This window comes from Triturus cristatus, chromosome 9, assembly GCF_964204655.1.
Source record: "Triturus cristatus chromosome 9, aTriCri1.1, whole genome shotgun sequence".
In the NCBI taxonomy this organism is placed as follows: domain Eukaryota; kingdom Metazoa; phylum Chordata; class Amphibia; order Caudata; family Salamandridae; genus Triturus; species Triturus cristatus.
In genome coordinates this window covers 904,055,227-904,068,204 of record NC_140592.1, presented here as the reverse complement: position 1 = coordinate 904,068,204, position 12,978 = coordinate 904,055,227, and positions in this window count along the sequence as shown.

Below are 12,978 nucleotides of genomic sequence, written 5' to 3'. Positions count from 1 at the left end.
TCTCTGCCAAGGGGTACTCCACTGAAACCACTCTTTAGCGACCTGGGCAGGCGCTCGATTAAGGACATGGTGAGGCTACGCCCTCTGTTATTCTGGGATCGCCTCTGGCGCACTCCGGAGCTAGCTAAATTCACCGAGGGCCTAAAAGAAATAATGAACTCTCTGGGCTCACACAGAGTAAGCTGGCTCTGCAACATCAAAAAATCTCTTAATCAGCTCGGTTTTAAAGAAGCTTGGGAGCATGGAGCCCCCCTGAGTAAGGTAGACCTCAAAAGAGCTTACTGGGCATGGATTGATCACCAGGATCTCAGCAACACTAACATGGGCAGGCTAACCAAAGTTTTTTACATTCACAAACAAATTGTTAGCTTCGAGACCTATCTTGATTTTGTGCAGAAACCAAGGGATAGATCATTGTACCTCCAATTCAGATTAGAGATACTTCCAACTCGTGAGTTTACTAGCAAATGGAAGCCTCCCCATCAGACCCCAGACACTTGCCTGAATTGTGTGGGGAAGGTTGAAAGCACGGCACACATTATGTTTGAATGCCCAGCGTATAAAAATCCAAGAAGAAGATGGCTAGGCCCTGCTTGTCGCCTGCTGGGCATATCAAACTACCGTGTGGCACTACGCATATTACGATCAGATACAAGCCTAGTGCTAGTCTGTGCCGTGGCCAAATTTCTGGGGTAGTCATGGATCATCAGAAGTAAACTCCCTTGTTCTACCACATGATCTTGTTTAATGTTTTTTATTCTTGATTTTATCACATGTGAAATGATTTTTAACTACATTTTACATTTTTTACTTTTTTGATATCTTATAATGTTGTAATCTTTTGAGATAATTCATTAAGTTATTAGACGGAGAGTCTTCCTACAGTCATTGTCATCTGTTATTAATGTCGTTCTTTCGATAAATTGTACCTTTTATGTCTGTATGTCTATGCTTTTATGATACAATTTTTATCGAAATAAAGGTTTTTGACTGACTGGCTATTCAGCTTTGTATCAAACTCTGCTTACACCACTGCCACTTCACTCCATTAATAGGTAAACTATATCTAACCAACACTTCATTGAAGTAACAATTACAATTCAGGAGAATAAAGTATTTTTTTTTTCATCATCACTATCCAATTAGTAATTCTATGTTTTTTCTCCCCCTTGGTGTTCCTTTGAAGGGATTACAATCACCAAAATATCTCTATCTCGAAATGCACTTAAATCGCTGATTATAAGATGATATTGCTCCAATTTATTTCTTCTCAAGGCATAGTTAATGCCATGACTCTTCTATGCACCATAACAAAACTTCTCTAACGAAGGGATGTGCTCTGACTTCTATGAAAACCGAGAGTATCTCATCACTTTTGGAGAAACCTACTCCGGCTGACACACTACAGATCAATATTAGCTCTATTACTAGTCTCCAATTTCTTGACAAAGTAATCAAGAGAGTATCTCTCCAGCTACTGACTAATATCGAGAAGGCTCATTTTCTCTGACCTTATCAATTCATCTTTATCTCCCACCACAGTACTAATATGGCCTCTCACCATGTGGTTGGTGTAACTTTGAGAGCTTCAGATGGAGGAGACACTTGTCTGCTTGTGCTTCTGGACCTGTAAGCAGCGTTTGATATGGTGAACCACAGAGCACTATTGCCCCTTTTTCCATCCCGTAAGCAGATTGGTGGAAAAGTCCAGGGGCCTTATCATGGTAAACAAGCATTTTCATTATTTGCACCTGGGCAACTTTAAACAGGCAAACTGTGAAAATGCGCCCTAATACCATGAATGCACTGCCCCCCAGGGAAAGCAGCAAGCTCCTGCTGCCCTGGGGGCAGTGCATTGCTGTGAAAAATGGGCAGCTGCTTTACAGCCGCTCGGTGTTTTCACAGTGCAGGCGACAACCTACCCTGACTTTTGAAGGGCATTAGAGATCCCCTCCAGATAGCTGCAGTCATTGACTGCACCCGCCTGCAAGGGGATGTCTGGGGGTGTCCATGGGACCCCTCTTCCTCCTCTAGAGGTCTGCCATCAGGGGGCACACTGGCAGTGCACCACCTTTTAGATGGCACACTGTCAGTGCGCCTCCTGAGGGTTTCTTTGCACCTGCGTCTGTAATATGGCACTGACGCAGAGGCACAGGGATTCACTCAATGCTCACTCCATGACTCAAACAACATAATTCTTGGCAACCTCAATTTAAACTGGAACGATGAAAACACCGCTCTAATCAAAACCCTAAACAATCTCCTAAGCAACCTCAATCTCACCCAACACTACACTGAGAAAACCCACAGCAAAGGCTCTATCCTCAATGCCATTATCGCTCATGCAGATACAGTCTCCATCGACCACACCTTGCCTGTGGACTGGTCGGATCACCATATCATTCTGTTCCACTTGAACCAAAGGATCCAAGTCCAACCCTGCACTCAGGACCCTACGCACTGGGTGAGAAATCTAAGTCAGATTCCACTTGCAGACCTGGAGGAGAGGGTAAGCTCCCTCCTCCCCAGCTACAGAACTCACTTCGCATTACAACACCACTATGACCGCCATTATGGACCAAATAGCCACCCTGAAACTAAAAAGAGCCAGGAACATTCCTCCCAGATCATGGTTCAATACACATTTAAACTCAGAAAGAAGAGAACTAAGAGGGGCAGAAAGACTGTGGCAAAACAGCCCGCCCACAATCCTACGAGCTAGACTCAAAGCAGTAAGAGGGAGATATAAAAAACACAAAAAAAATGAAAAAACATCCTTCTTTTGCAACAGCCTTGACAAAGCAAAGAACAGACCTAAGAAACTATTCAGCCTCATCAGGCGACAAACCTCCAAGCCCCCTATGACACAAGTTGTGGCCTCCAAAGACCTGTGTAACAACTTTGCCAATTTCTTCAATGAAAAAATCTCCAAGATAGAACTCTCCTTGGACGTACAAAGCAGTCCCCATGAAAGTAAATCACCCACTGAGTCAAAAGATATCACACCCAAGCACTCTCCTAACTTATGGAAATCTTTCAACCCCATCTCCGAAGCAGAGGTCATCAAAATGACCTCCAACACCAAACCCTCAGCACACGTTATGGATCCCTTACCCACCCAACTGGCCAAAAAGCACAAACTGTACCTAGCCCTGCACTGGAATACGATTATAAACAACTCCTTGAGTACTGGAGTCATGCCTGACTGTCTCAAAATCGGCCAAGTCACACTTCTACTCAAAAAACCTGGCTCTGACACAAACTATCTGAATAATTTCAGAGCTGTCTCTAACCTCCCTCTCCTAGCGAAAATTCTGGAAAGATGTGTTCCCCTCCAACTCACTCAACACCTAGACAGCACCAACCTTCTTGATCCTCATTAATCGGGGTTCAGAAAGGGTTGCAGTATAGAGTCAGCGATCCTAAATGTAATGGACTATATGCACAAATCTCTGGATAAAGGCCAATGTTGCCTATTCATACTCCTGGATCTATCGGCAGCCTTCGACATGGTTGACCACAAACTACTCATCAAAGCACTTCAAGAAAGGGCGGGTGCAGAGGAGGTGGTCCTACAGTGGTTCACCGCTTTCCTATAGAACCACACCCAAAGTATAAAAATTAAGAACTTCTCGTCAGACCCACTCCCTGTGTGTAGGGGTGTCCCCCCAAGGATCAGTACACTCCCCACAACTTTTCAACATCTATATGGAGCTCCTTACCTCCATACTAAAAAAAAAAAACAACATTCCCATCCACCTCTATGCAGATGGTACCCAAATCTATCTGAAAATCTCCTCCATCAAAGACATTCAGAGACTGAAAGCCACTCTACGAGAAGTCCAGCACTGGCTATCATGAAACCACTTAGAACTAGATCAGGACAAGACGGAAATCCTCCTCATCTCCAATAAAGAGGAGAACCCCCAAATCATAGATTGGAAAAAAGCCATTGATGCTCTCAACTATAACCTCACCCTAGCCGATTCTGCAAAATTGCTGGGAATCACTCTGTACCCCAAACTAGACATGAGCAAACACCTCAAAAGCACTGCAAAGAGCGCCTTCCTCAACCTTAAACTACTCAACAAAATAAAAGCCTTCATCCCTCCGAGTGACCTCAAACAAGCTACACAATCCCTGGTACTGTCCAGACTGGACTATGGGATTGCAACCCTCACAGGAGCAACAAAATCCAATCTTGCTCCACTCGGATCAACTCTGAACGCAGCAGCCAGAATGGTCACCAGAGTAAAGAAATATGATCACATCTCGCCTGCACTCAGAGAGCTAAACTGGCTCCCAGTTGAAATGCGTGCCAACTTCAGAACCGCCTGTCTCACGCACAAAGTGCTGCACGTAGGGAAACCCGCCTACCTGGCTACTAAACTCCAGAAGGCCGGTCAGTCAAGAAACCTAAGAAGTACAAATACTCTACTCCTTATCCCCCCGAAATCTCACAGACAAAAAAACGCTTCTCGATCCTTCACAGGAAGTACGCTGAAAATATGGAACTCCCTTCCAGTCCATATCAGGACTAACCCCTCCTACATAAAATTCAAAAGGCAGCTCAAGGACCTCCTCCTCAATCGATCTCTCCCAAACGGATAGCTACAAACTAGTCGCCGAAGACAAGCCAAAGTAGCACATGGACACTTTGTCATCAATGACCTCTACCTCATTCTCTGCATGACTACCTCCCACCCCCCCTCACCGGTCGAACCCCTTCGTGAATCACTGGGTGCTCTTTGACGACCTAAGCGAGGTGCCATATGTTCCCTGTACATTCTACTGTGAGAACTGACTTTAAGAGTGACATTTTGCACTCCACAACGATATTATGCAATCCGTTTTGGGACATTGTATATACTAAATTACTTAATGTATCCTTTGAGTGATTCATGCTGTAAAGCGCTCCGATACCTTCGGGTCTGGCTAGCGCTATATAAAACTCCTAAAATAAAATAAAATAAAATAAATTTGCATGGGGCATGCCCCCAAGCAAATGAGGGAAACCCCCCTGCAGATACCGCTGGCGCTTTATGTGCACCAGTGCAATCGGTATTATAGAAGGGGCCGCAGAAGCTTCTACGGCCCCTTCTGTAATACTAAAGTGCCTCTGGGGCGTGCAAAGTGGGCGCAAACGCCCATTGCGCCCCTGGGCACTTTATGTAATACTGACCCAGGAGCGCTTTATAAGATTATTCACAGAGCACTCTTAATGCACCCAAATATGTAAATGCAAGTACACTGTAGAGTACCCCAGGGTTTTATACATTCTTTCACACTATTCAGTCTATATGAGGAACCTTAGTGTCATGGACTCTTTATTGTGAGCATGATGGTGCTGAAGCCCATCCAAAACTCTCCCTCTAGAAGTTCACTTACCCCCTTGTACTAGGTCAACGGTGGTAATGAAGACTCAAACTATGGGGAAAAGGGATTGAAGAAATGGAGAAAGACACTTCTACAGATGAGTAGTTGGAAGATCAGGACTGAAATCGATAGGTACAGCAACATAAATCAGATTTATCAAGGGTAGGTTTCCACCTTCAGGTGAGACAACACAAATAAGAGATCTAAACACAGAAAGGACAATAAGAGATTAAAAGAAAACACAGATTGGGGTTTACCCGGTGCAAGCAGGTGGTATATGGTTACTAGACTCTGGTGTACCGGGAAACCAGCACAGGTTTGATGAGGGCTACTTATGCCCCAGGGAGGAGTGAGGCAGGATGAGAAATACAGACTCAACAAAAGGGTCAGAGTAAGGATAATAAGGACAGCAGCAGAGTGTACAATGGAGCCGACCAGGGAAAAAACAACAGAGGTGAAGAAATTAATCAAAATGAGTGCTTTCTAATGCAAGTAACAATGAGTCATAACAACCGCTGTTGCCAGACAAAGGAGATGGTATGATTTCCATTGTCTGTGTGCTATCTCTTCTAGGTGTACCTTCTTTGTGCCTCACTAAGTCTTGTGACCTGACACTCAGAGGGATCTACAACAATCTACTCTGCTACAAGCTACTCTACAATACACTATGCAACACCCTCTTTGCTACTCTTCTCTGCTCTATGCCAATCCACTCTATGATACTCTACTCCACTCTATGCCACTCTACTCTACGACAGTCTGCTCCCTTCCACCCTACTCCCTCCACGAGACTCCACTTCTTTCCACACCACTCTACTTTATTACACTCCACTTTATGCCACTCTCCTTTACGCCACTAAATTACAGCCATGCTGAACAGCAGGCATGCTAGTGTAGAACACGGCTAAAACATATTGGCAAAGCCAACAGCTCTTGCATAGGTGTGACTATTGGCTTTGCAAGTGCTTGTTTAGATAACTTTCTAATTTGCGTCGATACAAGGGAGGTGGTATAACTTCCAATTTCTGTGTACTATCTCTTCTAGGTTTGCCTTCTCTTGTGCCTCACTAAGTCTAGTGACCTGACACTCAGAGGGATCTAGTAGCCAAATTCCATGTATCCATCGGCAAGGTGCTGCTGACATCCAAATCTCATCCCACGCTTTATCAAAGGTTGACTTACATTGCCTGTAGAGATCCTTCTGGTAATTGAAACCCAGACGTCAAAACAAGTTGGGCTCTCTGTTTATGCCAAAAGAGACATCGTCCTGTTTACATGTTGAATGTTCTAGGTCCCTAGGATTTCTCCTAAGTCCTGGTCACACCTAGAAGGTATCTCTGTGCAAACAGGAGTTTGTGCACGTAAAGGAATTCTCAGCAACGCAATAATTAAGATCCATGTAATTTTTGTCACGGAATTTTTTGCTGGTCAAAGCTGCTGAATTTTTCTACTCAAAAACATGCGGTAAAGTTCGATGATGAAAAATTGAATGAGGAAAGCATTGATTTTGCATATAAGAACGTCATTTTCCAGTGGAGAACATGGGTCGTGAGGTATTCTCACAAACCGTGGTATCGATATTTATCAGGTGCATTAATTCCCTCAAATCCCCCACCCCCTCCACACCTGGAAAAAAATAAATAAGGGCGTCGAGTTGAATTTATCCACGCACTCGCATATTACTAAAACGTCTAAACTACTCATCATCATGCATGATTTTTAGACACGTAAAGCCTTTTCTTCTTGTATTTGCATTCAGAGCAGCAGTACCATCTTTGGTGCGATCCTACATCAATGGTGGCATTGCAGTGTTAACAAGACTTCAGAAACGTGCCTTCCTTTCACTCAGCATTGTATTGCATCCAGCTGAGAGGCTTATAAATGCCTCCAAAAAGCATATCATACCTAAACTTAAGACCCTAATCTGTCTGTAAAGGAATACATGGAATTCTATTCATGTCCAACTTATAAGGCTGTTATGTATATATGTAGGTGTGTGGTATTTCTATAGTGCAAAACTAGTCAAAAGAGTGCTGTACAAAGTCAAAGACATGCAAAAGTCAACAAGTAATAGGGGAGATAGGTGGTGTGTGGCCTGTTAATGTACTGTTACAGAATGTTCTTTAAAGAGGTTCATCTTCAACTCTGCCATAAATTGGAGCAGCATTGGCGGTGACCCTTATGGATCGATGGTGCTGTTTCAGATCGTGGGTGCATAGATAGATGGAAAATAACTGTTGCCTTGTCTGTGTTACGTCGCATAGCTCCCCTGAGAATACACTTTCTTGTTATTTTTAAATTGCTGTTTGACACAGGAGAGCTGGGCTACCTGCAACGCCTCACTTGAAGATGAAGAGAAAATCCGTTCCCATCTCATTTCCTCTGCTGCTCGTAGAGGGTGAAATTGGGCAAATAAAGATTGCAGGATTTGGAGCCAGTAGGAATTCAGGGACAAGCAACACGCATCAATCCTGTGAAGATTACAGCGAAAACAGGAACTATCTGGGATCGTAGAAACATTGGGAGACATCTCTCTCTGACTTAAGTGAATATTGTTTAGTTTTCTATTCAGTAATATTCCAACTAATTTTAAGCTTAATAATTTAGTTTCATTGAGTTTTCAAAAACATACCAAAACTAAATAAATTACAAAGGGGACCAATTATTCAGAAGTTTTGTTTTTTTTAACCTAAAATTAAGTATCTTGAGTGGAGCAACCTCGTCCAATAAAGCAGTCAAGTGAAAGTATAAACAGTGCAGGGAACCTGTACTGATTTACTTGCCCTGCGCTAGGTAGCACAGGTTTGGAGATTATTGAGGATAATTTCTTCAACAGACACATTCCCCAAAGCCCAACATTGTTTAGTCCCACTCTAAAACTAGTCCTAGCAATGGCAGTTATGGTGCCAATACTTTTATTGAAATGACCAAGGGAGCAGTTAAAAAGATGAGAACTCGTGCTTCCACTATTAGATCGGCACTTAAAATAAGCACTGGTTTTAACAGATGTCAGGCATCATGTATAGAGAAGAAACAGGCATAACCGAGGGAGGACCCCCAAAAAACTAAATTTTATATAGAAAATAGATAAGCCTTTAAAAAATCTATGCAAGCCTTGAGGAAGCCCCACGTTAATTGTTGCAGAGGGCAAGGCACATGATAGCTGTTAACAGACAAGATGATGTTATAAACCCAAATGTAATGCAAATTGTGAATAAATGTATTCGTAAAATATATTTTCTACACTTAGACTGACATTTCTCGCTAAGACATGTCTTTGCAAATTGATCTGATGTGAATTGTACACTCCTATCTGATCACCTATTTTCTTTGTAAACTCGTGTGCTTGATTTATATACAACTAACTGGACATTCAAGAAAACAAAAGCCCTTCTTTTCTTTGAATCAAAACGCGGAAACTAGATGGGTCAAGTTGAAAGAGGACATGTCATCCAGGAGAGTTTTCGAGTTCAGTAAGCCAGAGAGCTAAGCCTCCTAAAAGATCAAAGTGACAAAATAGCATAAACAATTGTACAATTAAATGTGCTAAGTAGTCAATAAAATCTTGGCTTCTATGGGTGATAGCTTAGAAAGAGGAAGACATGAAAATCCCCAGAAGATTGGCAAAACAGATCTTCATGACAGTGCACTCAAATAGGTTTAAAACAATTAGATTTAAAGAAAAAGGACTTTTTGCTGGTCTGGTGGCGCAGTGGGCTAACACATCTACTCAGAACGGGGAGATAGGAGAGTCGGTGAGGAATCTGCGGTTAGATAGAGTCTCCACCAGAAAAAGAGTTACAAAAGGTAAGAAATGTGTTCTTCTGATAGAGACTTCTAACCGCAGAATCCTCACCTAGGAAAAGATACACAAGCAATACACCCTGGAGGTAGGTCTGCAAACTGGCGTAAATCAGAAAGTCCTGGAGAACAGAGCGGGCATAATGGATTTCTCAACAGACCTCACTGTCCAAGCAGTAGTGCTTGGATAAGAGGAGTGATGCCCAATCTGAGGAAGCAGGGAAGTAAACGTTTTCAACACAGATTTACCAAATAAGGGCAACTGCAAATAATGTTCTCTAATGACTCATTACGAGAACCGTGTCCGCTACAACATATACAATTCTTGAACTGAAAAGCACTCATGAGGTAAGAACCTGCTTGATGTCCCATGGAGGAATCACGAAAGGGGTAAAGGGGATAATTGCTGTAAACCTTTCAAAAACCAAATCACAACTGGTGACTTGAACTGGTGGGGAGGGGGGGGGGGTTGATATGGCAGCCACAGGAAAGGCAAAATAGCAGACGGCTAACCCTTAACAATACCCAGGACAAGGCGTTGCCAGGCTAATGATAAAACAAACAGCAGTACCTCCAACAGAGAAGCAGAGAGGGGTTCCACATGGCCTGAGGAACACCAAGCTACAAATGTATCCCAGCGGCAGGCGTATACAGTCTTGGTGAAGGGACACCTGGATGCCAAAATGACATCACAGCCCTCGGGAGGACGATCAAAACCCTCAACTATGCCACTCTACTCTACAACAGTCTACTCCCTTCCACCCTACTCCCTCTACGAGACTCCACTTCTCTCCACACCACTCTACTCTATGACAAGACATCCCACTTTATTACACTCCACTTTATGCCACTCTCCTTTACGCCACTAAATTACAGCCATGCTGAACAGCAGGCATGCTAGTGTAGAACACGGCTAAAACATATTGGCAAAGCCAACAGCTCTTGCATAGGTGTGACTATTGGCTTTGCAATTGCTTGTTTATTTAACTTTCGAATTTGCGTTAATACAAGGGAGGTGGTATAACTTCCAATTTTTGTGTGCTATCTCTTCTAGGTTTGCCTTCTCTTGTGCCTCACTAAGTCTAGTGACCTGACACTCAGAGGGATCTAGTAGCCAAATTCCATGTATCCATCGGCAAGGTGCTGCCGACATCCAAATCTCATCCCACGTTTTATCAAAGGTTGACTTACATTACCTGTAGAGATCCTTCTGGTAATTGAAACCCAGACGTAAAAATAAGTTTGGCTCTCTGTTTATGCCAAATGAGACATCGTCCCATTTACTTGTTGAATGTTCTAGGTCCCTAGGATTTCTCCAAAGTCCTGATCACACGTATAAGGCATCTCTGTTCAAACAGGAGTTTGTGCACGTAAAGGAATTCTCTTCAACCCAATAATTAATGTCCATGTAATTTTTGTCACGAAATGTTTTGCTGGTCAAAGCTGCTGAATTTTTCTACTCGAAAATATGCGGTAAAGTTCGATACATGAAAAATTGAATGAGGAAAACATTGATTTTGCATATAAGAAGGGCATTTTCCAGAGGAGAACATGGATCATGAGGTATTCTCACAAACCGTGGTATCGATATTTATCAGGCGCATTAATTCCCTCAAATCCCCCACCCCCTCCACCCCTGGAAAAAAAAAATAAGGGCGTCGAGTTGAATTTATCCACGCACTCGCATATTACTAAAACGTCTAAACTACTCATCATCATGCATGATTTTTAGACACGTAAAGCCTTTTCTTCTTGTATTTGCATTCAGAGCAGCAGTACCATCTTTGGTGCGATCCTACATCAATGGTGGCATTGCAGTGTTAACAAGACTTCAGAAACGTGCCTTCCTTTCACTCAGGATTGTATTGCATCCAGCTGAGAGGCTTATAAATGCCTCCAAAAAGCATATCATACCTAAACTTAAGACCCTAATCTGTCTGTAAAGGAATACATGGACTTTTATTCATGTCCTACTTATAAGGCTGTTATGTATATATGTAGGTGTGTGGTATTTCTATAGTGCAAAACTAGTCAAAAGAGTGCTGTACAAAGTCAAAGACATGCAAAAGTCAACAAGTAATAGGGGAGATAGGTGGTGTGTGGCCTGTTAATGTACTGTTACAGAATGTTCTTTAAAGAGGTTCATCTTCAACTCTGCCATAAATTGGAGCAGCATTGGGGGTGACCCTTATGGATCGATGGTGCTGTTCCAGATCGTGGGTGCATAGATAGATGGAAAAAGACTGCTGCCTTGTCTGTGTTACGTCGCATAGCTCCCCTGAGAATACACTTTCTTGTTATTTTTAAATTGCTGTTTGACACAGGAGAGCTGGGCTACCTGCAACGCCTCACTTGAAGATTAAGAGAAAATACGTTCACATCTCCTTTCCTCTGCTGCTCGCGGAGGGTGAAATTGGGCAAATCAAGATTGCAGGATTTGGAGCCAGTAGGAATTCAGAGACAAGCAACACGCATCAATCCTGTGAAGATTACAGCGAAAACAGGAACTATCTGCGATCGTAGAAACATTGGGAGGATGACGGGAAATGGCCTGTGTTAATGTCATACCTCATTTTCAACTTTCAAAATGAAAACAAATGATAAAGCATGACAAAACATATTGGAGGGGATGGAAATTCTAACGTGAAAAATTACAATGTTGCATTTGTCACTCAAGAAAAATATATTCTTGATTATCAATGGCGGAGAAACCTAGCCTTTGATCCTTAGCGTAATAGACATCTCTCTCTGACTTAAGTGAATATTTTTTAGTTTTCTATTCAGTAATATTCCAACTAATTTTAAGCTTAATAATTTTTTTCATTGAGTTTTCAAAAACATACCAAAACTAAATAAATTACAAAGGGGACCAATTATTCAGAAGTTTTGTTTTTTTAACCTAAAATTAAGTATCTTGAGTGGAGCAACCTCGTCCAATAAAGCAGTCAAGTGAAAGTATAAGCAGTGCAGGGAACCTGTACTGATTTACTTGCCCTGCGCTAGGTAGCACAGGTTTGGAGAGTATTGAGGATAATTTCTTCAACAGACACATTCCCCAAAGCCCAACATTGTTTAGTCCCACTCTAAAACTAGTCCTAGCAATGGCAGTTATGGTGCCAATACTTTTATTGAAATGACCAAGGGAGCAGTTAAAAAGATGAGAACTCGTACTTCCACTATTAGATCGGCACTTAAAATAGGCACTGGTTTTAACAGATGTCAGGCATCATGTATAGAGAAGAAACTAGCATAACCGAGGGAGGACCCCCAAAAACTAAATTTTATATAGAAAATAGATAAGCCTTTAAAAAATCTATGCAAGCCTTGAGGAAGCCCCACGTTAATTGTTGCAGAGGGCAAGGAACATGATAGCTGTTAACAGACAAGATGATGTTATAAACCCAAATGTAATGCAAATTGTGAATAAATGTATTTGTAAAATATATTTTCTACACTTAGACTGACATTTCTCGCTAAGACATGTCTGTGCACATTGATCTGATGTGAATTGTACACTCCTATCTGATCACCTATTTTCTATGTTAACTCGCGTGCTTGATTTATATACAACTAACTGGACATTCCAGAAAACAAAAGCCCTTCTTTTCTTTGAATCAAAACGAGGAAACTAGATGGGTCAAGTTGAAGGAGGACATGTCATCCAGGAGAGTTTTCGAGTTCAGTAATGCAGACTGAGCCAGGGAGCTAAGCCGCCTAAAAGACCAAAGTGACAAAATAGCATAAACAATTGTACAATTAAATGTGCTAAGTAGTCAAGAAAATCTTGGCTTGTATGGGTGA